Raw genomic sequence first — 26,556 nt, 5'->3', positions numbered from 1 at the left:
CATGTTTGAATTCCGTTACCGTTTTCGTTTCCACCACCTCCCGCAGGACGGCATTCCAAGTATCCACTACTCTCTCCGTGAAAAAATACTTCCTGACATTTTTCTTGAGTCTGCCCCCCTTCAATCTCATTTCATGTCCTCTCGTTCTACCGCCTTCCCATCTACGGAAAAGGTTCGTTTGCGGATTAATACCTTTCAGATATTTGAACATCTTTATCATATCACCCCGTTTCTCCTTTCCTCCAGGGTATACATGTTCAGGTCAACAAGTCTCTCCTCATACGTCTTGTAACGCAAATCCCATACCATTCTCGTAGCTTTTCTTTGCACCGCTTCAATTCTTTTTACATCCTTAACAAGATACGGCCTCCAGAACTGAACACAATACTCCAGGTGGGGCCTCACCAACGACTTATACAGGTGTATCAACACCCCCTTTCTCATGCATATTCATTGTGGACATCTTGAAAATGTGACTAGGTTGTGGCCCTCGAGGACTATGGTTGCCCACCCCTGGACTAGGTGGACCATGCTGGTCTTTATTATTAGTTACTATGCTATTTCTGGGTTGTCTGCTCATCAAAGGACCAGGAAGGATGTCTGGGATTTGCACCAAAGTGTCCTGCCATGGGACAACCAGTCTTCCATCTCCCCTGCTGTCAGGGCTGCTGCTCCCTGGCACAGCTAATCTCAGTATATGTGAGTTCCCTTGCGCTCCCTTTTCCATCTCATCTGAAACCACCTGAGACTTCCTTTTCCAGGTGTTCCCTGTAGAGAAATGCTGAGCCTCAAACATCATATAACGTCCTCACCTGCTTATTACGGCGATTCCCAAACTTTTTACAATGGCAGAACCCCTTGAATATTTTTATCATACACTGAGGAACCCTCAATTTATATATATTCATACAAACAGATTCTGCAAACCCAGTTTGGGAATCCGTGATTAAAGATAGTGATAAATATATAAGCATAGGAAGGAATGCCTGACAGTTCCCTTGCTTGGCTTGACATCTAAGTGTCCCTGGTTCAAATCCCACTGCTGCTGCTTGTGATCTTGACCAAGTCACTTATGCTTCCATTACCTCAGGTACAAAATTAGATTGTGGGATTGTGAGCCCTCCAGGGAAGGGGAAATACTTGGTGTATTGTACCTGAATGTAACTCACCTTGAGCTATTGCTGGAAAAAGGTGGGAGCAAAATCCAAATAAATAAATTGGATTGGGAAACTGCCATTGTGTCCTTTCATCTCCAGTAAGGCTCCCACGCTGTGCTTACAAGAGCTTGAGTTGCATAATAGAAAGTGGGAGGAGTTGAGGAACCTCTTTTCCAGAGGATGTGGTAACGGCGGTTAGTATATCTGGGTTTAAGAAAGGTTTGGACAAATTCCTGGAGGAAAAATCCATAGTCTGCTATTGAGACAGACATGGGAAGCAGCTGCTGCTCCTGGGATTTGTAGTATGGAGTGTTGCCACGATTTGGGTTTCTGCCAGGTACAGTGAAACCTCGGTTTTCGTTGACGTCGGATTTCGTCGTTTTGTCTCGGTTTTCGTCAGTCGCCTCAGAATTCATCGGCGTGCCCACGCTGCTAATGTTGCGTTCTCCTGTGGCGTTCTTCTGGGGCGTTGTTTCTGGTTGTGGGATCACTGCCTGCTCTCAGATGATAAAAATTTTGTCGTTTTGCCCACACTGCTGCTTCTGGTGCAGTGCCTCTGCATAACTGCCTGCTCTCATCATGGGACCAAAAAAGGTTTCTATAGCCAGCAGTCCTTCAAAGAAGGCAAATCTTAAAGAGGCGACAGAAACAAACCTCTTTGGACAGCTTTCTTGTGCGGCATGGGTCCACTGACTCTGAAGCTGGTCCTAGTGCCAAAAGAACAAGAACGGAAGTGACCCCCCCCCCCCCCCAGATAGTGTCCTTATGGAGGGGGATCCCCCTTCCAAACAATAATATCTGCTCCTCTCTCTCCCTCTCCATCTCCATCTTCCATACACCAAGAAGAGTCTTCAGAAAGGTAAATGCCATGTTAAATGTTCATTTATTCTATACATTAGTCTTTTTTATTCATTTAAAAGAAAAATTTCTTCTTGCCTCAGTTTTCGTCAGTTTCGGTTTTCGTCGATTATTTTCAGACGAATTATCGACAAAAACTGAGGTTTCACTGTACTTGTGACCTGGCTTGGCCACTGTTTGGAAAACAGGATACTGGGCTAGATGGACCATTGGTCTGATCCAGTATGGCTACTCTTGTGTTCTTATGAACAAGGTGCCATGTTAAGAGTGACTACTATGCAACTTGGCCTGTTGCCTCTGTAGTCTTCTGTCTGGGCCAGTTGCTCCTTCCCTTGGGATCTAGTGGTGGCCTGTGTAAGAAGTTGTGATGCCAGGTCAGTAATTTCCTCAGCGATTAGCATACACAGGGATTCCTACCTCCCAAAGAGGCGGTAGAGGTCAGCTGTCTTCCTGAAATATTGAATCAGAGAAAAATACATTTACTGCATCACTTTTGCTTGTGGCTTTGGATGGCGAGGGTGGGGGAAGGGCAAAGCGGAGCGAATTTCACATAGCATGAACGTTCTTGGCAAATCCCCCAAGTCGCATTTGAGTGCTAAAACAGTTGTAATCATCAGTTTCAGCTGTATAGATAAGCGTGTTCAGATTAGAGTGAGGCTTGAGTAGAATTGACAGGATAACGTTAGCTGACTGAAGCACTTTCCCTCAGAAATTTGGAGTGACATTTTTACTTGAGATGGCAGAGGATGCATTGAACTAATGGTCACAATTAGATTGTCTCTGTCCTTCACTGCCCCCCCCCCCCCAATGTGTAATAATTTATAATGAGGGGGAGCAGCTGGCATGGTGCTGCTTACAGCTGACAGGTTTGTAATGCCAGCCTTGGTCTTTACTGGGAAGGTCCTGGCTCTCTGCCCTGTTCACAGCTTGCTAGTTAAGTCTGGCTTTGTGCAGTGAGTGCTAATGAAGCACAGGCCTTCCCATATTTTATAGTTCAAGAGTTAGGACCAGGCACACGGCATAAGCTTTGTGTGTTTTTGGAACAGGGCAATGTGCTGGAGTGATCTGGTGCTTACAGCAGTAGGTTAAGAACTGGGGTTCAAATTCCACTTCCAGCGCTGATGCTCCTGGTGACCTCGGGCAAGTCGCTTTTATATCCCATTGCTTCAAGTGTCCACTCAAATTGTAACAGACATGCCAAGTCTCCCACATTCCTGCTGGGGAGTGAAGATCTCCCACTGAGCAGCTGACGCCCTTCATCTGCAGCAGGAAATGCGTTAAGACATCACTCTTGCTGCCGTGGGTCTAGTCTTGCGATAAGAACTGCAAATTCTCTGGGCTCACAGTGTCCAACAGGTCCCTCAGCAGCAGGAGATGTTTTATTAAAGCATCTCCTGCTGCCTGAGGGGGAGGAGGCGGCTTGTGGGTGCCGCAGCCGAGGTCTGTCAGGAGATGGAGTGGGTGAGTCTGGGGGGTGTGACTGGGTGAAGTGAGGTGGCATGGCTTAAAATCTCTTCCTCAAAGATTGGGCCCCTTAACAGTGTCTTATACCCGCTGCTCGCGCCGGCCCTGAACCTTCCCTCTGTCCTGGCCCCGCCTATGCAGAAAAAGGAAATTGCATCAGAGGGAAGGCTTTGAGGCCAGTGTGAGTAGCAAGTATGAGTCACTGCTGGCGAACCACTGAAGGCTTTAAAAGGAATGGGGGCTGTTGGGTGGTTGGAGAGTGGAGTTGAGAGATCCGATCACCTGTGGGGAGGGGGAGGAGAGGGAGAAATGCTGGGAGTCCTTAGCTGGTGGGGCTTGGGAATCCCCCGACAACTGTATCACAGCTGTGCCACTGCTGGGTGGATCTGTGCCCAGCCATGGCTCCACCCTCTGCCTGACGGGAAGCATTAAAGTAACTAGTGACCTGTATAGCAGAGATGGTCTTCTGTGGGCATCTCAGTGCTTCAAGAGATAGCTCCAGGGAATCAACAGTGCTGCCCAACTGCAAGCCAGCCGATCTATCTCGGCCTTCTCTGCTCCAGACTTTGGGGGAAACTGTGAAATTTTACCAAGGGTGCGTCACACAAAGAGCTTTCTACGTAGCAGTCTTAACACCAGCAGAGAGACTTTAATCCAGCTATTCAAACCAAAAGCCAGCGTCTTAACGCTGAGCAGGAGATGTACCAAGGTGTGAAGGGAAACCACGTTTCAGCCTTATTTGCTTAGGGGTTAGTACCTGCAGTTTTCTCAATGTTCAGCTACTTTGTGCGAGTACCAGGAACTCCTCTTGAAGTAAACCTCAGTTTGTCCAGACATCCAGGGCTGTGTTGATCAGTTTTAACAGGCCTGCGTGTTTGATACCAGGAGGCCTTTGGCTAATAATAGATGCTGCTTCAGGCTCTCCCGTGGGGTGTCATGGCCCATGGCCAGTCCAGGAGAAATCCTGAGAGAGATCTACCCTGCATTTTGAATGAGTCCAGTGTCGGTTCCTTCTTTAAACGGAGCATTCATTTTCACTTTGGCGGGCTATTATTTAATAACTAGTAAAAAAGCCCCGTTTCTGATGCAAATGAAACGGGGGCAAGCTAGGTTTTCTTCTGTGTGCATGTGGGAGTGTGTGTGTCCCTGCCCTTTGCCCTCTCTCCCTTCCCCTGTGCTGTCTGTCCTCTCTGTCCCCTCCCCCCTCAGAGTCGAGTCCTTCAGTGTTAAGTTTCCTGCTGTGCTGTGTTTATGTTACACAGATAGTGAGGGCTTCTGCCCTCTCTCCCCTCCCTCCTCTGAGTCCTTCACTGTTACAGAGAGAGCGATTTGATTTCCTTTGCTGTGTTTTCCTTCACTGTTTGTGTTACAGAGAGAGCGAGGGTGGGGCAGACACTCATGGGGAAACCGGACATCTCTCCCCCTTCACACTTCCGGCTGGAGGCTTCATTTAGAACGTTGGTGGTGCCTTTTATATATAGAGATAGAGACCATAGTAACGTAGTAGATGACGACAGATACATTTATTTATTTATTTATTGGGATTTATTGACCGCCTTTATGAAGAGATTCATCCAAGGCGGTGTACAGCAGCTACAGTTTAACATAAAACTTACAATTTTGTTAACAGCATAACAATAGTAAAATAAACAAGAATAAATATAAATACAATAAATGAGGTAAACTTGAAAACAGTAAATTGAAACCTAATAATAGAACTACCGTGAAACAGTATCAACAATATACATATTTAACAGCAATTGAACGGTTTATCCAGTCTGCCCAACAAGATAAACTGATTACATATGGTATGTGATACTTCATATGTATACCTGGTCTTGAGTTGTCCTTACCATTTTCAGGGCGTAGACCGTAGAAGCCTGCCCAGCACTGTCCTTGTTCTAAAATTTCTGAAGTTAACGTCGAAGCCCCCGAGAAGCTCCATCCCAGCCCATCCAAATCTATTCAGCCTCAATCAGGGCATAGACCGTAGAAATCCTCCCAGCACTGGCCTTGTTCTCCAAGTTCTGAAGCTGAATCTGTCCAGCCACGATCAGAGAGCATAGACCATTGAAGTCTGCCCAGCACTGGCTTTGCTTCCCAATTACAGGTGTTGCCACCTAATCTTCGCTAAACTTATTTGGATCCATTCCTTCTAAACAGGATTCCTTTGTGTTTATCGCACACATTTTTTAATTCCGTTACCGTTTTCATCTCCACCTCCTACCGTGGGAGGGAGTTTCAGGTATCTACCACCCTCTCCATGAAAAAATACTTCCTGATATTTTTCCTGAGTCTGCCCCTTTGGTATATATATACTCGAATATAAACCAAGGTTTTTGGGCCAAAAATGAGGATCTTGGTTGACCCCACCCAATAACTGGCTGTACTGTCCCCTCCCTTCTCTGAGGTGTCCTGCCATGGCCAACTCTGCCCCCAGCCCCCCCAACTGGAAACATTCAGTCCCTCCTTGCATTGTGAACATCCCCCCCTCCCAGACCCACCGTGGGCCCCCTCCCCAGCCCTAGTGGTCCAGTGGTGAGCTGGGGCAGAAGCAATCCTCCTACACTCCTGCCCGTACAGTCTCCGTAGTTAAAATAGCTACCGTGGAGTTTCAGCAGCAGTCTTGTGAGATTGCTGTGGGAAATCACGGCAGCCATTTTAACTATGGAGACTGAACAGAGTCACCAGGGCTGTAAGGTAGGCCTGAGGAGGGGGCCCTCAGTGGGTCTGGGAGTGGGAGGTATTATCATTGGAATGAGGGACTGAACGTTTCCAGTTGGGGGAGGGCTAGGGTAGAGCCGGCCGCGGCAAGACCGGAGGGGACTTGAATATAAACAGAGACCCTCATTTATTGTCTCAAAAATCTTGGTTTATATTCAAGTATATATATCGATTACCAGATAGCTTGCAGCAGCACTCGCCAGTCCCTGGCGCATACAGTCACACATACAACATTAAAGCCTCTTGGGTTAAATTTAGGGCTTCTTATTTTCAGTTATGTCACACCAAGAAGGAATTTAGGGTTTCTGGTTTTAACTGAAAAATCCTGAAAAACGGTCCTTCCTAGATAGCTCAGACGACAGCCCTCAGCAGCGGCCATTGCTGGATGCCATCATTCAAGCAGGCCCAGCGCTGGAATTCTCCCCAGAGTGGCAAAAGCTTGCTTCTCTGCCTCCACCGCTCAGAGTGCCCCTCAGTTTCTGGCCGCTGACACCTTGAGAACAGGTACTTCTCGCAAGAAACAGGAAGTTGGAGGCTCAGACAGTGGGTGAGCTGCAGGAGTGAAGACGCATGCTTCCGCCATTGTGCAGGAGATCGGGTGGGACTGGGGACAGGTGACGGGGTGGGGGCAGGAGGGAAGGAAAGGAAAGTCCTTTATGGATTTTATTCGTATCTTGGGGTGGGGGCAGGAGGGAAGGAAATGAAAGTCCTTTATGGATTTTATTTGTATCTTGAATTGTAATTGTAATCCATTCTATATCTAAACCAACTAATACTGATCCCTCTAAACTGATTATGTTAATCATATTATCACTATTGGTCATTATATCTTACCTGTTTTTATTTTGTGTTATGTAAATAATTCTGCTGACCTATCTACCTAATTTCTTACACAGTAATATGTTAAATTAGACCATACCTCTTACTCTGTTTATGATTATACCTTTTGCAACATAGTGTAAGCCACATTGAGCCTGCAAATAGGTGGGAAAATGTGGGGTACAAATGCAGCAAATGCAAATAGGTGGGAAAATGTGGGGTACAAATGCAGTTAATAAAAAAATAATCTGTTTTGAACCTTTTTTGGGCTAAGCAGAATATAACTGATTGATTGAACTGGGCTCAGTTTACACTGTGGGTTTATCGTAGGAGAGAGAGAATTACTAGTAGTTGAATATTGGAGTTAACAACTTTCCCCTAAAAAAGGGGAGAAACATTTTATCTCTGTTTATGTGCGGATGGGTTTATATTTGAGTATTTATGGTAACGACTTAAAAAATGAGAAGGGAGAGAAGACCTGCAAAGGAGCAGAGGTCTCTTTTTGCTTTGTATTGCGCTTTTCAGTTCTGCCTCGGCATAGGCCTGGAGCTTGCTCCGTGGGCCGGGCATAGATGTGGGTAGCCTCTGGATGTCACAATTATGCACATTAGAAGCACAGTCAGAGCTGAAAGCTGAGCACGCCTGACATTCTAATTCCAGTTCTGCGGCATTCTTGGGAAATCATTTCTATGTTAATAAGCACATACAGTATGCAGGGGGATGACTGTTAGAGGTAAGATGAAAGAGACAGATCATGTTTGCAGCTGTCTCTACCACTACCCCATCGCTCAGCTAACTTCTCACACTTTCTGGACGTGGAGTGTTTTATTCTCTTGAACATCGATGTAATATTTCTTACAGAACCAGAAGAGAACTGCTGATGAAGCTAGTGTGCCTAGGATCAGTAGCGTGAATCTTTTATTACTATTTGGGATTCTGTCAGGTACGGGTGACCTGAATTTGCCACTATTGGAAGTAGGATATTGGACTAGATGGACCATTGGTGTTCTTACGTTCTGATGATGGGCAAACTGTCCAGACAACAGAGGCAGAAAAAAAAAGTGTCTTATTCTGAATTTACTAATCGTGGATGTCTTTATATTATGTCAGTATTTCTGTTTTTTATTTCTCCCATGTTGTGGGATATGCCTAGTCTGACTTCTGGGGTTCTCGGTTCAATTTATTTATTTGTGGCATTTATACCCCGCTCTTTCCCGCTGGATAGCAGGTTCAGTGCGGCTTACGAAGTGTGGTACATCGTATCACGGAGATAGTACAGAGAAGTTGGATGCGTAGTATGTTTTGTATTTGAGGCCTTTGCAGTTGGGAAGATGAAGATTGAGATATGTTCGAGAAGTTCTGGTCCAGTTTCTGGCTGGAAGATCGATCAGGTTGGACATGTAGCTTGGAGATTCGCCATTGAGGATCTTGTGGATCATTGTGTGGGCTTTGAAGTTTATGCGTTCCTTGATTGGGAGCCAGTGAAGTTTCTTGCGAAGTGGTGTTGCGCTTTCGAATCGTGGTTTGCCAACGATGAGTCTAGCTGCTGTTTTGGGCAGTTTGAAGTTTTTTCATGATTTGGGTTTGACATCCAATGAAGATGCTGTTGCAGTAGTCGGCATGGGTGAGCACTGTGGATTGTACTAGATTGCGGAAAGTTTTCTGTGGAAGGTATTGTTTCGCTGTTTTCAGTACCCACATCATGTTGAACATATTCTTTGTTGTGTCTTTATATCTCTGTTTCTCAATTGTGATCCCGTTCTGTATTTGATGAGCTCTGTCTGTGTTTTGTGTGTGACAGGAGTACGGTACTCTGGGCACGTAGCTTCTGTGAAGAGATCTGTAGCTGTCCCGCTTTTTCCGTTTTACCAGATGGAGGAGGTGTATTGGTGTTTTTGGGCCCAGTGTAATGTTTGTAGTGCTGCCTATTCATATGTAGGGTTCTTGCTTTTTGAATCATGCTGTTATGTTACATAATTGTATATGAATGTTAGGATTTGTTTTCAGGTATTTTATTTCACAATGTGCTTAGTAGTGGAGCGTTTTATTTTGCTGTAGGTCAGATGACATGAGAATGAAAATATTTTTTGAATGGTGCCTTCCATTATGTTGAATGCATGTTATTTGGGGCTAATTTTGTGAAGTGTATTGTTGCCCTTTTGTGTCTTCAATAAAAAACATTCAACTATGGAGCAATAGAGAGGCCAATCTCTTGGTCTTTTTTTCTATTCCTTTCCTAATAATTCCTAGCATTCTGTTAACTTTTTTGGCTGCCACCACATTACAGGCAGAAGATTTCAGCTTATTGTCCATGGAGACACCTAGATCTTTTTCTTGGGTGCTGACCCCTAGGGTGGACCCTAGCATCAGGTAACTATGATTCGGATTAGTCTTCCCAATGTGCATCACTTTTTGCATTTGTCCACATTAAATTTCATCTGCCATTTGGATGCCCAGTCTTCCAGCTTCCTAAGGTCTTCCTGCTTTTTTTCACAGTCCTCATGCGTTTTAACCACTTTAAATCTGCAGCCGACACAGAACTATTCAGTCACCTTGCTTTTCGTTCCCATTTCCAGATCGTTCGTAAATATGTAAAATAGCGCTGGTCCCAGTACTATTTCCCTGGGGCACACCACCATTCACCCTCCTCCACTGAGAGAAATGTCCACAACAGAATACGCTGGAGGAGAAGAGGGTATATGAAAATCCCCTCCACTTTCCCCAAAGGCATAAATGAAATGCACACCAGGCATTTTTTTTTTTTTGGCAGAGTAACAGTGGAAGATACTCCTTGACAGGAAGGATAGTGGATGCATTGTATAAATCTCCCAAAAGCAGTAGAAGCAATAATAGAGAGTGAATGAACACAGAGGGTCCTTAGGTTGAGGAAATCGATGCCAGGGATTGAGTGCGGTCTGCAGTATTGACAGATAAGGAGAAGAAGCCTTGCAGTCTTTTCTGCCATCAGCTTCTCTGTTTCTTGTTGATGTTCCCTGCATCTGGCCAGTATTCTTTTCTGTCATGCCCAAGGCCAGTGTTCTTCACTTTCAAGCAGGGGACATATTGGCAACCCCCCCCCCCCCCAAAACAAACAACCCTTCAGTGTGAGGGCAGCCATCACAAGTGAGGCAGTCCCTCTCCAGGGACTCTTGCCAGTGATGGCAGCAACCCATCCACTTAGACACCCTCGTAACAACCAAATGAAGTCTGACCCTCCCTCTCGTGCTCTCTAAGCCTGTCTTCCCCTACGGACACTTCTCCCTAACGCGCACTCTCTCTCTGGCTCCTCACCCGTAGCTCATGCTCTCTTCCCCAAATACACAAACTTCATCAACCCCGTCCCAGCCAGACTCTTCCCCACCTGCCTCTCCTACCAGTCAACCTCCACCATCCTGGCCCCCTAATTTAGCACTCTAGTCTGGCACTGCCAGTCATTCCTCTTCTCATCTTCTCTGGAGGTTTGGTGCCAGTTCCACCTCCAGTGGTTGGGCACACAGTGCCTGGATTCTTTTGGTTTTTCAGTCTTTTGGATACCGTATGACTCACTCACCAAGAGCTATGTGGTACAGGTAAGAAGACAGAACAGTTGTGGAGAAGGTGGGCAGTGTATAAATACTACTACGCATCCAACTTCTCTGTTATAGGCAGCCGACTCTGGAACGCCATACCTAGATACATCCGAACAACCAACGAACACCTACCCTTCCGAAAGCTGCTGAAAACTTACCTCTTCAAACAAGCCTATCCAAATGACCCAACTTAATTTACCAACCTAATCCACACCACTAACATTACCCATACCTCAATCCTTCCCCCCACATCTCTTCCTCTTGTCCTACTCTATACAACTGTGTTATCTCTGTGATACTTTGTACCCTACATTGTAAGCCGCACTGAACCTGCTATCGAGCGGGAAAGAGCGGGGTATAAATGCCACAAATAAATAAATAAATATGCTTTGGGTCGAAGGGAACTGCACTGGCTCCTGGGCCTTTCAGTGAAGAACACTGCCCTAATGACTGCAACTCAGCGGTTATAGAAATGTAGTTCTGTTGTTCCATGCTGGGTCTTCTTTTTCTAAACTGTTGTTCTTATAAGGGTTTTAGGAAGCGGGAAAATGTCTACTGGGGAAGTAGTCACTTTTCAACTGATGCTGAGTAAATGGTGGTAGTAAGGTCAGCGTATCCTGACAATTGATCATAAATCCTGGCTGTGCACTCTTCTAAAACATTTCTGCATTGTCCTGTTGCCATGAAGTTAGTTAAAGTAAAATGTGTTACTAAGATTAGATTGTATGCAGAAAGATTTGCATGAGGAGCACTTGAGGCAAACTTGTCTTGGGATTGGCGATATGGCTGTAGGGTATTGTTGCATAGTGTACACAGTTGTCATGCACAGCCTGTTTGTTTTGCATGTCTGCATTTTTTTAAAAGTTTTTTTTGTTTGTTTTTTTGCTCACAAAATGCTGTATCATAGTGGATGACTGCAGTAAAGACACCCCCCCCCCTAAATTAGCCCATTTTTTCTGCCTAGCTATTCCATTATACACCTCCAAGGATATATCCTAGCTGCCAGTCACACAGCACGACCACTTGTAAGATATCACACCTTCTTTCAGTGTTTGGCACTTTGAGGAGAAAACATCCATAGATTATTAGCCATTTATAATAGTAACATAGTAGATGACGGCAGAAAAAGACCTGCACGGTCCATCTAGTCTGCCCAACAAGATAAACTCATATGTGCTACTTTTTGTGTATACCTTACCTTGATTAGTATCTGCCATTTTCACGGCACAGACCGTAGAAGTCTTGCCCAGCACTAGCCCCGCCTCCCAACCACCAGCCCCGCCTCCCACCACCGGCTCTGCCACCCAATCTCGGCTAAGCTTCTGAGGATCCATTCCTTCTGAACAGGATTCCTTTATGTTTATCCCAGGCATGTTTGAATTCCGTTACCGTTTTCCTCTCCACCACCTCCCGCGGGAGGGTATTCTTGGGAAAGCTGGGGTCCAGTAGCAAAGAATGGGTCTACATTGGAGATCCTGCTGGATACTTGTGAACTGGATTGTCCACTGTTTGAAACAGAATACTGAGCTTAATGGACTTTTGATCTGACTCTGTGATGGCACATCTGATCTTATCTTCTTTTTGTACTCCACCTTCTTGGGTTGGTGAACATACAAAGTCCCTTATTTAGTTCACACCCAGCACCCTCGCCTCCAGTGTCTTAACCGCAAAGTTTTCTAATAAGTACATAAGTAATGCCACACTGGGAAAAGACCAAGGGTCCATCGAGCCCAGCATCCTGTCCATGACAGCGGCCAATCCAGGCCAAGGGCACCTGGCAAGCTTCCCAAACGTACAAACATTCTATACAATCAAGCCATTGTGACATCACTAATGAGGTTGGCTCTTATTGGTGGAATGAGCCACTATGACATCACAATAGGTGAAATCACTGCTCTATGTAATAAAAGTGAGCCAAGTAGAGGACATAAGTACATAAGTAATGCCACACTGGGAAAAGACCGAGGGTCCATCGAGCCCAGCATCCTGTCCACGACAGCGGCTAATCCAGGCCAAGGGCACCTGGCGAGCTTCCCAAACGTACAAACATTCTATACAATCAAGCCATTGTGACATCACTAATGAGGTTGGCTCTTATTGGTGGAATGAGCCACTATGACATCACAATAGGTGAAATCACTGCTCTATGTAATAAAAGTGAGCCAAGTAGAGGACATAAGTACATAAGTAATGCCACACTGGGAAAAGACCAAGGGTCCATCGAGCCCAGCATCCTGTCCACGACAGCGGCCAATCCAGGCCAAGGGCACCTGGCGAGCTTCCCAAACGTACAAACATTCTATACAATCAAGCCATTGTGACATCACTAATGAGGTTGGCTCTTATTGGTGGAATGAGCCACTATGACATCACAATAGGTGAAATCACTGCTCTATGTAATAAAAGTGAGCCAAGTAGAGGACCTAAGTACATAAGTAATGCCACACTGGGAAAAGACCAAGGGTCCATCGAGCCCAGCATCCTGTCCACGACAGCGGCCAATCCAGGCCAAGGGCACCTGGCAAGCTTCCCAAACGTACAGACATTCTATACATGTTATTCCTGGAATTGTGGATTTTTCCCGTCCGTTTAGTAGCGGTTTATGGACTTGTCCTTTAGGAAACCGTCTAACCCCTTTTTAAACTCTGCCAAGCTAACCGCCTTCACCACGTTCTCCGGCAACGAATTCCAGAGTTTAATTACGCGTTGGGTGAAGAAACATTTTCTCCGATTTGTTTTAAATTTACTACACTGTAGTTTCATCGCATGCCCCCTACTCCTAGTATTTTTGGAAAGCGTGAACAGACGCTTCACATCCACCTTTTCCACTCCACTCATAGTCTGTATAGGCATCAGCTCTTGCCCTATGGTTGTTCTGGATGGTATCCATCTGCATTGTAGGGAATTGTAGCTTTATTTACATAATTGCGAATTTAACAATAATCACAAATATTCTATCACATTATATTTTCTTCACTTAGCAGTCAGATCCCCATTTTATGGTTTTTACCGTGGTTGATTTCCAGTCAACAGGCCAGACACACAGACCTGGCTGAACCTCTAATTTGGCTGGACAAATTAAGCTCTCATTGTTTTTGTATTCATCTTTATTCTTAAGTTGTAGGTTGCTGCTATTAGCCCAGTTACCTTGTGCCCTGTAGGGGTTTGCTGGGAATCAAACTCATGGCCTCAAGGGCCAGTGACTGGAGATTTGCAGCTGAGCCAGGGAGGCTACTTAGCTGCAACCTAAATGCCAAGAAGTGTGAGCATGAGAGACAGAAGGAAAAGCCCGCCCCCAAAGGAGCTCTTTAGGCTACCAAGAGGTGGTTCCACACTTTTCAGTGAGCCTGACCTTTGTCTGCTGCTCTCCCAGCTCCTTGTGCTTATTCGGTGCAAGTTCTTCCCTATTTGATTCCTGATCCTGCCTGTTCTCTGCTTTGCTCAATCCTACCCCAGTTCTAGCCTCTACACCTATACTCTTGCCTGGGGTAGACCCTCACATGGTATTGCTAGGTCAAGCTTCTGCTATTTCATTAACTGTTTTGCAACTAAGGATCTTCAATACTGATCTGATGCCTTCTTGAAGTCTATTACTGTGTTGACTGCCACCCTTTCAATGAAAACAATATATTCTTATGCACTGTTAGCTCTTGGGTATTGTAATGTGTCTCCCATATCTCTCCAGTCTCTTATAGACTACAAGTTGCTTTTGGGCAGAGTGATTGTAGCAGGAGAATCCAGGCATGGTGGTTTTAATTGAGCCAGTGTTGCCCTTATAATAATCATGGTCCCACCGCAAGGGGTGCAAGACCCACTGCTGTCGAGAGCCCAGTGTCTTCTCCAGATCACTGAGAACAGCCATCCTGGTGGAGGTTTGTTGTCTTCAAGCTTGAGCTTTCCTGGTTATGTAAGATTGGAGGGAAGACAACTCTGACACCATCAACGTCTCTCCGCTCCCCCCCCATTGTTTTAGCTTTTAAAGTGTTGCGACTAGAGGTGTGCACAAGGACAGGGACAATGGGAAATTTTCATGGGGATTATGAGGGGAAGGTAGCAATGTGGTGAGGATAGAAAAGAACTGATTAGGGATAAGGACCAGATTATGTCCCCATGCTTACTTCTACTTGGAACTCCTGCCATCAGCACATCATCAGAACGTTCTTTTTCAATTGCAGGATGAACAACCAAGGAACATAGAACGGAACTGAGCTCTGGCTCTGTAGATGATTTATTATCCTATATAATAAAAGGCACCTCCAACATTCTGAAGCTGACTGCATGGCTGAGGCATTCCTGCTCTCCGTATCCATCTCCTGAATTGACATCACGTACTTCCGGGTTTGTCACAAGCAGAAGTGACCAACCACACGAGGTTTCTTGGCTTCAGAATGTTGAAGGTGCATTCTATTAAATAGGATTGGTCAGTTCCTTGAAGCACAGCCAGAGCTCAGCGTCCTGCACAGTAACGCTCAGACACCAGAGAGAGGGGGGGAGGTATCTCTGTCACACACACACTATCTCTCTCTCTCACAGTCAATGTCTTTCTCTCTCTCACACACTCTCTCTCTCACACACTCTATGTCTCACACTGTATCACATTCACTCTCTATGTGTCACACAGTCACTCACACACTCTCTTGGTCTCATACACTCAGTCTCACAGAGAGTCTGTGTCTCACACACACTCTCTCTCTCACACACTCTCTCACACAGTCAGTGTCTTTCTCTCTCACACACACTGTCTCACACTGTATCACATTCACTCTCTGTGTGTCACACAGTCACTCACACACTCTCTTGGTCTCATACACTCAGTCTCACAGAGAGTCTGTGTCTCACACACACTCTCTCGCACACACTGTATCTGTGTGAAACACACTCTCTCTCTCTCACACTGTGTCTCACATACGCACTTGCACACACTCTCATTCTCACACACACACTCTCTCTCACAGACACACTCACACCCAGACTCACTCTCTCTCTCACACACACACACACTCGCACATTCACTCTCTCTCTCACACACACAGTCATTCTCACATACACTCTCTCAAACATACACACTCTGAGGAAAACCTTGCTAGCGCCCGTTTCATTTGTGTCAGAAACGGGCCTTTTTTACTAGTTTTTATATAATTTGAAATGATGGACTGCAAGAATATTATCGACTTTGAGATTTAAGAAAACAATGTTAATAATAAGAATATAGGTTTCTTGCATTTTTAACAAAGTAATGCATATTTTATGTTAAATTTTAACAACATGATACAAATTTTATGTTTTGTTTGAATTTACAAGATCTTTTAAATGTGAGTTGGGTAAAGCAGGGGCATAGCCAGACACCCAATTTTGGGTGGGCCTGGGCCCAAGATGGGTGGGCAGAAGAACCCCATACCATCCCATCCCATAGGTGATTTGGTCTCTCTTCTCGCCTGCATGCCATAAGGTCTCTCAAATATCCCCCCTCTCCTGCACACCTTTTTTTTTTTTTCCCAATAATTTTTTTATTGATAAACAACAGAATAAACATTACTTCCTTAATTCAAAGTGGACATTTGAATATTTCCTTTTTGATATACAATTCTTATATTTCTCTCACTTTAAACATTCTCTTTTGTCCATCATCTATAAATCTGTAAATAAACATTGACAAACTTTAATTTTAATTTTAATTTTCCATTTCTCCCCCCCCCCCCCCCCCCCCCCCCCCACCCTCCCATCAAGCGCCTATTACTAACTCACTTGGGTCATTGCTCTGATATGTGTCCAAAGTTCATCTTGCCTGTTATAAATTCCCAAACGTTTATCAGTTAATTTCTCCATCTCCTCAATTAGGGAAAGTTTTAGAATCCAGTCCTGCTCTGTTGGTGCCACTTGCTGTTTCCACAGCCGAGCAATAACACTCTTTGCAGCTGTCAAGCTCATCCTCTTCAGACGTCTTTGCCATTTGACTCCTCGTCTGTTCCCCAGGCCCAGCAGGCACCATTGAGGCTCACACAAAAAGTTCTTGCCTGTATGGGCAGTTATCTTTGCAGTTATAGATTGCCAATACATTTGTAATTTCCCGCAGGACCACCAGATATGCAAAAAAGTTCCCACATCCGTTAAACATCTCCAACAATACTGGGAAGCCCCTGGAAACATCATATGTAGTCTATATGGGGTAAAATACCATCTCGAGAGTACCTTGAAGGCATTTTCTTTCAATAACACGCATGTTGATGCCTTGTTGACCTCCAGGATAATGGCCTTCCATTCATGAACTGTCAATTCCTTTTCCAAATCTCTTTCCCATCTAGTCATATACAAACATTTTTCAAAACTCCCTCCCCTTATAAATTTATACAACCGGGATATGACTCCCTTCATTGTTCCCAGTGAGCCCCACATATTTTCTAGTACTTCATAGTCCTCCGGATCATTTCTTAACCATCCTTGTGTGTAAATGTAATGTTGGACCTGTAAGTAGAAGAATCTGTCCCTATCCAAAACCCCATAGTCTTCCTTGAGTTCTGTGAACAATCTCATTTTCCCATCCTCCAATACATCTCGAAACCTCAATATGCCCCTCTCAGCCCACCTCTTTGCTACCGGATTTCCCAACCCCACTCTAAAAGTGGGTTCCCCCCGAATATAAGCGTATGTAGATGTTTTCCTAGTTTTCCAGAAGCGTGTCCTAAGGGAACCCCATAGTGTCAACAAGTGCCCAACAAACGGATTGGTAGTAAGCCTGCCAATAGTAGGGTAGGCTGAAGATGCCCATATTACTGACTGCAGATTATGTTGCTGCACCATCTCCTGGTCCATGTGTGCCACCACTGACCATTTCTCCTGACCCCACATGGATATAAGTTTCAATTGTGCTGCCCAGTAATACCATTCAAGGTTTGGAACCCCTCTCCCACCTAACTCTGTCGCTCGCCAGAGCAGCTTCCTACTAAGCCTGGGAGCCTTGCCCCCCCAAACAAACTTCACTATAGCTTGCTGTAGGGATCTCAGCTCCTTTCCAGGGATTGCTACCGGTAATGTTTGAAACAAAAACAAAAGTCTGGGCAATACATTCATCCTAACCGATGCTATCCTTCCCCACCATGACAGCCACTTTCCCGTCCAGCCCTCCATGTCTTTACGTATTTGCCGGAATAACGGTATATAATTTAGCTGATATATCTGAGAAATCTGAGCAGGTATTTGGACTCCTAAATATTTAATATTATCCCTCCTTAATTTAAAAGGAAAGTTTCGAGAAATCTCCTCCATCCTAGGTTGTGCTATAGACACCCCAATCATTTCAGACTTATCATGGTTTATCTTAAAGCCCGAAAGCCTACCAAACTCCTCCAGCTCTGCCATCAATATGGGAAGATGCAGTCCCGGGTTGTTTACAAAAAATAATACATCATCAGCAAATAATGCCAATTTATGTTCAAAGCCACCTATCATTATTCCTGGAATGTCAACCGATTCACGCACCCTCTGAGCTAAGGGCTCAATCGAGAGTGCGAACAGCAACGGTGACAGCGGACACCCCTGTCTGGTACCCCGTTCAATCTGGAAAACAGATGTATATCCCCCATTTACTTTAATTCTTGCCACAGGTTTCTCGTATAATCGTTTTATCCATCCTATCAACCCCTGGCCAAACCCCAGATGTTCCAGAACTTCCCATAAATAAGGCCAGTCCACCCTGTCAAACGCTTTATCGGCGTCCGTACTCAAAAGGGCCACTGGAATCCCCCTCTGTTGGGCTGCCCACATAACATGTAAGGTGCGTCTAATATTATCCGCCACCTGCCGCCCCATGACAAACCCAGATTGATCAGTATGAATCAGAGAAGGCAGGACCTTTCCTAACCTATCAGCTACTACTTTAGATAAGATCTTAACATCTAGATTTATTAATGAGATGGGGCGATAGGAGGCACACACCGCCGGATCTTTTCCTGGTTTCAAAAGCAAGGAGATCCCCGCTTCATGCATACTCCCCGGCAATGATTGGCCAGCCAAGCATGCATTCCCAACCCTCAGCAACAGGGGCCCCACCTCCCCCACAAATGTCTTATAAAACCTAGCAGAATACCCATCCAGGCCGGGCGCCTTTCCTCCTTGGAGACCCTTAATCACCCTTTGGATCTCTTCAAGACGAAATGGGGCCTCTAAATGTTTACGTTCCAAACTTGATAACCTTGGGAGATGCAGCTTTCCTAAACCCCTCCTGATTTCTTCCCCCCCTACCCCCCTCTCACTGCTGTATAACTTCTGATAGAATTTTTCAAACTGATCCCTTATTTCTCCATCTCTATAGTACATCTTATCGCCCGCCCCTTTTATTTTTGTTATTGTGTGGCTCCTTTGTCTATGCCTCAAAAGATGAGCCAACATCCGTCCAGATTTATTTCCGAATTCATAAAACTTCTGTTGGAGTTTCGTATGTAAAAACTCCACGTGTTCTACCTGCAATTTCTCTAGTCCTGCTCTACACTGTCTTAATTCTTTCAGGACTATCCCAGAACGTCCCTCCTGGTGACAACATTCTAGTTTCGCTAATCGTGCCCGTAGGTCCAACTCCCTCTTTTCCCGTTGCCTCTTTTTCCATGCTCCCCATTTAATGAAGTGACCCCTCACCACAGCCTTTAGGGCATCCCACAATGTGCCATCCAAAACCTCGCCAGTGTCATTCACCAACATATAATTCTGAATGACCTGGCGAATGTCATCCCGCACCCTACTATCCCCAAGAATCGATTCATTTAATCTCCAAAAGAGTTGGCGCCTTTCCTCTGTCAAACCCTTGAGCTCAAGCTCTACGGGGGCATGGTCAGAAGTAGAGATGGACCCTATATGTGAATCAACCACCTGATCCCACAACTGGCGGCTACACCATACCATATCAATTCTTGTGTAAGTATTCTGAGAATGAGAAAAGAAGGTATAGGACCGCTGGCTTGGGTGTCTCAGCCTCCATACATCCACTAAATCTAAATCAGAGACAAGTGATTTTAACTGTGTACAGTGTGCTGAGGACTTATCAATCAGCCCCTTTGAATGATCCATTGATGTCATGCTGGTATTAAAGTCCCCACCCAGGATCATCCCCCCTTTCTGGAACTGGAAGAGCTCCTTACCTATCCGAGCAAAAAATTCTCCCTGTCCCGAGTTGGGGGCATATATATTTACTATGGTCACCTCCTTACCATACAGCTGACCCCTAATCGCCAGGCACCTTCCCAAAGTATCCCTATATACTTCTTCTATAACTAGTGGGATGTGTCTACGGATGTAAATCACTAATCCTCCCACCTTGCCCCCTCTAGCATCACAGTGTGAGATACAGTCACTATACCCCCTATGTTTAAGTAGGTGTACATCCCTCTTTTGAATGTGTGTTTCCTGCAATAATATAATATCCCATTTAAGTTTCTGCAATTCCCTATGTATCAAATTTCTCTTCTGTGGAGAGTTCATACCATTAACATTCCATGACCCAATGTGTAGACCCTTGATCCCCTTCCCTCCCCCCCCTCTCCCCCCCTGCTGGGCTGAGCCAGTAGCCGCCAGCCAATAGTAATGAGGAAATCACTCCCCGCCGGAGCTCATCACCCTCTTCCCCACAACAACATTTCCCAGACCCCTCCCCCCATATTTCACAAATTGTTTGTTTAACTCCCAGAACCTTTTCAAACAATAAATAGACATCCTATAACAACTCCAGTACAATCCCCACAACTGCAGACCCTATTTTCTTTAACAATACCCCATGAAACCCATGAGGTAGCTGAAATCCTGTATATCTCTTGCGTCCATTCAGGGTACTTTAATCTCTGTTGATAGCTGTGAAGTATCCTCTCTTCGTGGGCGCACTCTGTGCCAAGATGACTCTTTTTTTATCTTTGCTGACATACTTGATCTCCCCTCCGAAGCTGCCGGAGGCAGGTTTGTATATCCCAGCTCTGTGAGAACCTTCCAAGCCTCTCCCAGCGTAACCACTCGTCTGGTGATACCTTCCGCTGTAAACTGGAGGCCAAATGGGAAGATCCATCTATATCTGAAATTAGACTGCTGGAGATATGTGGTCAAGTCTTTAAATTCTCTACGCCTTTGAAGAGTTCCCAGCGCTAAGTCTTGAAACACCAAAATTTTGTTATTATCCCAGAGTAACTCACCCTGGGATCTGGCTTTCTTCCATATCTTGTCTTTGATAGTATAGTCTTTGAAGCATACAACAATGTCCCTAGGTTGCTGGTCTCTCCTGGGCCCCAGACTTCGATGTACCCGATCAAATCTTATTTCAGATTCCTCCATATTGGTCAGCCCCTCATTATTTATGTCCAATATTCTGGCACAAATTTCACGAATCACCTGTGCACAGTCTTTGTTCTGGTCTGTTTCTGGGACCCCTTTAAATCTCAAATTATTCCTTCTGGAGCGATTTTCCAGATCCTCCACCTCTAATTGCAATTTTGCTTTTTCAGCTTGCACGATCGTGAGAGCAGTGCGCAGGTCCTCCATTTCTCCCTCCACGTGCTCCAGCCCTTCTTCCACCTGCTCCACCCTTCCTCCAATCTCTCTCACCTCTTTTTGGATGTCTGTGACCGCCTCCCGGATAGTTTTCCGGACCGCCGACATTTCAGCCTTTAAGGCTTTAAACCACCTCGCTACCTCCTGTTTAGTCAGCTCGGTATCACTTTCCAGATGATCCGCTGGGTCCTCCGTTTCGGAGCCAGAATCCGCGGCGGCCATTTTGTTTTTAACTTTCTGCTGGGAGCGGCTCGTGTTCGCCGCCTCGTTTTTCTGTGTCGCGGCGAACTTGAATTTTTCCAGCCGTTTTCGTGTCGCCATTACTTCTCTGTATCTTTCGCCTCAAAACCGCCGATCTCGGGGGTTAGGGAACCAGGAAATAGCGCAAGTTTCTTCGCTGCCCCGACGGAGCTCTGGATTCAGGCTTCCATCCCCGACGGTGACGTCACTTCCTCTCCTCCTGCACACCTTTTAAATTTCAGATTTTCACCGGCAGTGAGGACCAACTAATACACAGTACTCATGTAGGCCCCACATCCTTCCCACTGATGCAGCTTCGTGTTTCCGCATAGGCGGGAATACGTCAGAGGGAAGGCTGTGGGGCCGGTGTAAGCATTATGTATCAGTCGCTGCTTCCTGCAAGCGAAGATCTGCTATTTATAAGGTATGCAGGAGGGACAGTTGTTGGGAGTTTTCAGCTTGGGAATCTCTGCCGGCCACATCATAGGTGTGCTGCTACTGGTGGGCCTGAGCCCACCCTTGGCTACGCCACTGGGGTAAAGGGATAGGAAAGAGAACTGTAGGAGTGGGGAGGGGATAGTAGCAATATGATGGGGGTGGGGGTAGAGATGGGGTCCAGATTATGCCCCTGTGCACACCTCTAGTTGAGAGTGAGGTGGGGGAGGATTAATTATGGAGGAAAGCTCTGTGCGCTTTCTCTGAGGTGATTTTGTACACACCTCCCCAGGGGATTTGGGGAATGTTGGAACAAGAGAGTACAGTTTTTTGTGTTTGCTACCATTGAAGGCAAGATCAGAGCACAAGTTTTTAAGTTTTTTTAAAATTTGTTTTATTTTTTAGAAAGTGTATAAAAATCTGGCTTTTCAAGTAAGTCTTCTAGACTTTGAACATGCAGAAATAAAACATTTCATTTTGTAAGAAGTTTGTTGTGAAGTTTAGTTATACAGTGTTAATGTGAATTTGTTTGCCTCCTGTGCTTGTTGTTTTTTTTAATTATTATTTATTACATTTGTTTCCCGCGCTTTCCCGCTCATCACAGGCTCAATGCGGCTTACATAGTAACAAGAGAATACAATCTGTAGTATCAGAATCAACAAGGGAGATTGGTATGTGATAGGACAAATGAACAAGGGGTAAATGGGATAAAAGAGGTATGAGAGAAAGGATAGGTAAGGACGCAGAGTGTATTTATTGATCATTAATTGTAACCAAAGTTGGATTTACTGCTCAGAAAGACAGGTCATATGTTGTTTAAATTCCATCTGTTTTGTAGTTTTTGGTTTACGCACCCAATTTTGATTTTCTGGTAAACGAAATATTTTAGTAAAGACATTGAAAGGCAGATGGTGTTTTAGGAACATACATAGTAGCTCTAAGCAGATGAGGAGTGGCCTAGTGGTTAGGGTGGTGGACTTTGGTCCTGGGGAACTGAGGAACTGAGTTCGATTCCCGTCACAGGCAGCTCCTTGTGACTCTGGGCAAGTCACTTAACCCTCCATTTCCAAGCCGCATTGAGCCTGCCATGAGTGGGAAAGCGCATAAAATAGATACTATTGGAGATTCTACATGGAATGTTGCTACTATTGGAGATTCTACATGGAATGTTGCTATTCCACTAGCAACATTCCATGTAGAAGCCTGCGCGGCCACATTGGTGATCTGCAAGGGCCGACTTATACATGGAATGTTGCTAGTGGAATAGCAACATTCCATGTAGAATCTCAAATAGTAGCAACAGTGTAGGAGTGGCCTAGTGGTTAGGGTGGTGGACTTTGGTCCTGGGGAACTGAGGAACTGAGTTTGATTCCCACTTCAGGCACAGGCAGCTCCTTGTGAGTCTGGGCAAGTCACTTAACCCTCCATTGCCCCATGTAAGCCGCATTGAGCCTGCCATGAGTGGGAAAGCGCGGGGTACAAATGTAACAAAAATAAATAAATAAATTCTCGGCCTACCCAATCTGCTTCACAGTGAGATACTCTGGCTCTTTTGATCACCCAGTGTGATGGAATTTGTGCCATGTTCTTGAGACGTTGCATCTGTGTTGACTGACGTCAGCAGCGTATGGTTCTTCTGCCTACGTAGATAACACCAGATTCATGTGCTTTGACTTCAAACTTCATCTGGCCACCCTGAGTGCGAGTTGAGGTCTGGCCGTGAGTACTGCAAGACACAGTGGGTGTCAGTCAAGTTTAGGCAATCAGAGTTGGTGGTGTTAAGGTTTACCAGTTCCCAAATAAGTGAATGAAGTAAAATGAGCAGAGTGTGCGAACTGTTAGGAGGGAATCCAGCTGGGATGGTCATAATGTTCTGTTCCTCGGTTGCATGGGACAGTGGTCTATGGAAGAATGTTTTGACCTTGACTGACATCTTGCTTCTCTATGCATGAAACATTAGGTACACACAGCGTCCCTGCTGTTGTATTCCTTGAAAAATTCTGAAGTAAATTTGGCTGCTTGACCCAGAGAAGTATTAATAAGTAACTAGAAAGAGCTGTTCTATAGATGTTCAGCATTCTGTCCTTGTGGAGACGTTATGGATTTATACTATAGAAGCGGAATTTAACAGCGATATATCATAATTAAAACACACTAAAGATGCATAAGAAGTGCTTGTGCTGTGAGGCCAACAGACCTGGTTTCTGATACATGCCTACTGGCGTTAAACCTGCTGGGGCCCAGGACAGAAATTTGGGAGGGGGCCCCAAAGCCCCCTAGCAGGCTGTATCTCTTTCAGCTTCATGCAGGTTTGGGGCCTCTTTTGCATTGGAGCCCAGGGCAGTTGTCCTGTTTGCACCTCGAACCCTGACCCTGCATTCTTAGAGGGCACCTCAACAAAGATTAAGCTGGTATTAAATCCCTTAGAGGGCAGATCCGTGGGCTGGGCCTGTAAGAAGTGCGATTATATGAAGAAGTCCAAGAACAGATTTTTTTCTGACATGGGGTGTGTCGTTTTATATTCCTGATCCAGTGACAGACCATCCAGAAGCTCTCACCATCTGTATTCGAAGCAGCAAGATGCATTTAGACTTATGGGTTGGAATATTCACACCTTGGAAGAAGGGTGAGACATTCACATTCCTGAAAAGTATTAAGATGGAAGAAATAAAGCTTATTCAATTGGAAGGAAATTCTGGGAGACTCTGAAGGGGTTAAGTGAAAAATATGACCCAGAGGTAAGTAAGTATGTGGAATTCTTTCCTGGAGCAGATGGTGAAGGTTTCAACGGTAACAGAGTTCAAGAGGGTGTGGAATATTGTAAGCCGCACTGAGCCTGCTATCCAGTGGGAAAGAGCGGGGTATAAATGCTGCAAATAAATAAATAAATAGCATAAAGGATCCTCGGATGCAAATGACTAGACATCTTAGTGGAAACGCAAATAACCATGCTGCCAGGCCCATCTGGCAGGTTGCAAGTACAGTAAGAATTGGATGACCTAGTAGAAAGCACAGGCATACAGTCAAGTCCGTCTGGCAGGATATACACTCTTCCTGTTGGGTTGAGTGGTTGGTGGTGGGATACTATCAGAAGAGACCATGGGGACCTAACAGACTGGACGTCTGGGTAACAGGCTACTTATGGATGGCCATTAAAATTATTACAAAGCTTTGGAGGGTCATCAGAGTACAGGCCCTCTTTACCCTTTCTTTGTGGGGAGCTTGCTATTCCCTGTGTGGAAGGGTAACTCTAGCCGAATAAGTCTGGGTGTTGGTTGGGTATTTAGAGTTGGGGGGGGGGTTATGGGGGGGTCTTTGATCGCAGGGAATTTGGGGATGGAGCGATATGCTGAGTACGGGGTCTGTGGTTGGGGAGCCATATTCATGTACAGAGTCTCAGAGGATAGTCGCTTTGTTGAAGTTTATCACACTGTAATTTGTTGGTGTTTCATACAAACATGAGGGAGGGGAAACACATGTTTCAGCTGACGGAGGGGATAGCCGAATATTAACATTTTAAAAGGCCTCCCCCTTGCCGGAGTCTTGGTATAGTTAGAAGGGGAAATGAGTTTCTGTTAACTTGTTCTCAATAATGCCTGTTGAATATAATGTTAAGTAAAAGTAGGGGAGGGGGGGATAAAAGTTAAAGGATTAATGAGGGTATGTAACGCTTGACATTTATCGAGGCTCATGTCTGCTAGTTGATTGTATTGGAACTGATAAAATGTAAACTTAATTTTTGTGCCATCATTAATAAAAACTGTTGAAACTAAAAAAATTATTACAAAGCTTTTTTTTGGTGAGACAAAGGAAGGGAGGGCGCTGGGTTGAACGAAATAGGTAATCTTGCATGCTTAGCTTCCCAAGAGGGTAGTGTGGAGAAAGGGAACTAAAAATAGCCTAGACAAGGTATCAGTTAAGCAACCATACAGGGTCATTGGTAGCTGGAGGAGATACATCCTTGGTAGTTCAAACAGCAATGTATTTATTTACTAGTAAAACATGCCCGTTTCTTGCGGCAATGAAACGGGCGCTAGCAAGGTTTCCTTCCGGACCTCCCCCCCCCTCCGTACTCACCCCGTCAGCGTTCGTCCACCATTGTTGCGGACCTCGGCACGCCACCTTCAATTGCTCCGCCCTCGACGTCATCACGTTTGACGCGAGGGCGGGGCCCCAACACAGTGTTTTCGGTGGCTTCACCACCACGAAGGCTTCGAACCGGAAGGAAGTGCCTGGAGGGCCTGACAGTGACGTCAGTGTCCTCAGAACGTTGAGGGTGAGTTTTATTATATAGGATATTTAAAAACAATCTCTATTCCACCCAATCACACAAACTTTTAGGACTAGCTGAGCAAACTAGATCAACTGACTGGTTCCGTACTATTTTGTTTCCATAAAATAACCAAGAATTCCTAGGAGCGTATTTCCTTTCCTTTTCTCTCCTATCCTGTCCTCCCAAGAGGGCTGCCTAAGCCTCAGCTTCTCCAAAGTAATTGATTCATTTATGTACCTTTTTTTTTGTTGTTAATTTAGCTCACACCTTTTCACTGGTAGTTCAGTATGTCACTCCTTTATATTGGGCACATTATCTGACATTCCAAGAGGCAGCATGAATGCAGAAGACCCCATAGGATTTGGTCTTTGTAGAACATGAGAATAGCTGTACTGGCTCAGACCAGTGGTCCATCTAGCCCAGTATCCTGTTTCCAGTAGTGGCCAGTCCAGGTCACAAGTTACTATAAAGCTCAAAAACGGCATGTGGTTGCAGC

The 26,556-nt window shown here is 45.2% G+C and overlaps 1 protein-coding gene across 3 annotated transcripts in view; it reads left to right on the top strand.

Moving 5' to 3' along the window:
• The window catches only part of KIAA0513 (KIAA0513 ortholog), a 183,909-nt gene that overhangs the window by 71,236 nt on the left and 86,117 nt on the right, over positions 1 to 26,556 (top strand). The window contains exon 1 of one of the 3 annotated variants that reach the window (XM_030204556.1): positions 7,892 to 7,965. The exons of the other annotated variants lie outside the window; for them this stretch is intronic. The gene's annotated coding sequence lies outside the window, so the exon portion shown is untranslated. Of the gene's footprint in view, positions 1 to 7,891; positions 7,966 to 26,556 lie in introns of those variants that run through there. 3 annotated transcript variants of the gene reach the window in all.

Source organism: Microcaecilia unicolor, chromosome 5 (assembly GCF_901765095.1).
Source record: "Microcaecilia unicolor chromosome 5, aMicUni1.1, whole genome shotgun sequence".
Classification (NCBI taxonomy): Eukaryota; Metazoa; Chordata; class Amphibia; order Gymnophiona; family Siphonopidae; genus Microcaecilia; species Microcaecilia unicolor.
This window is presented reverse-complemented; position numbering and strand designations above follow the sequence as displayed.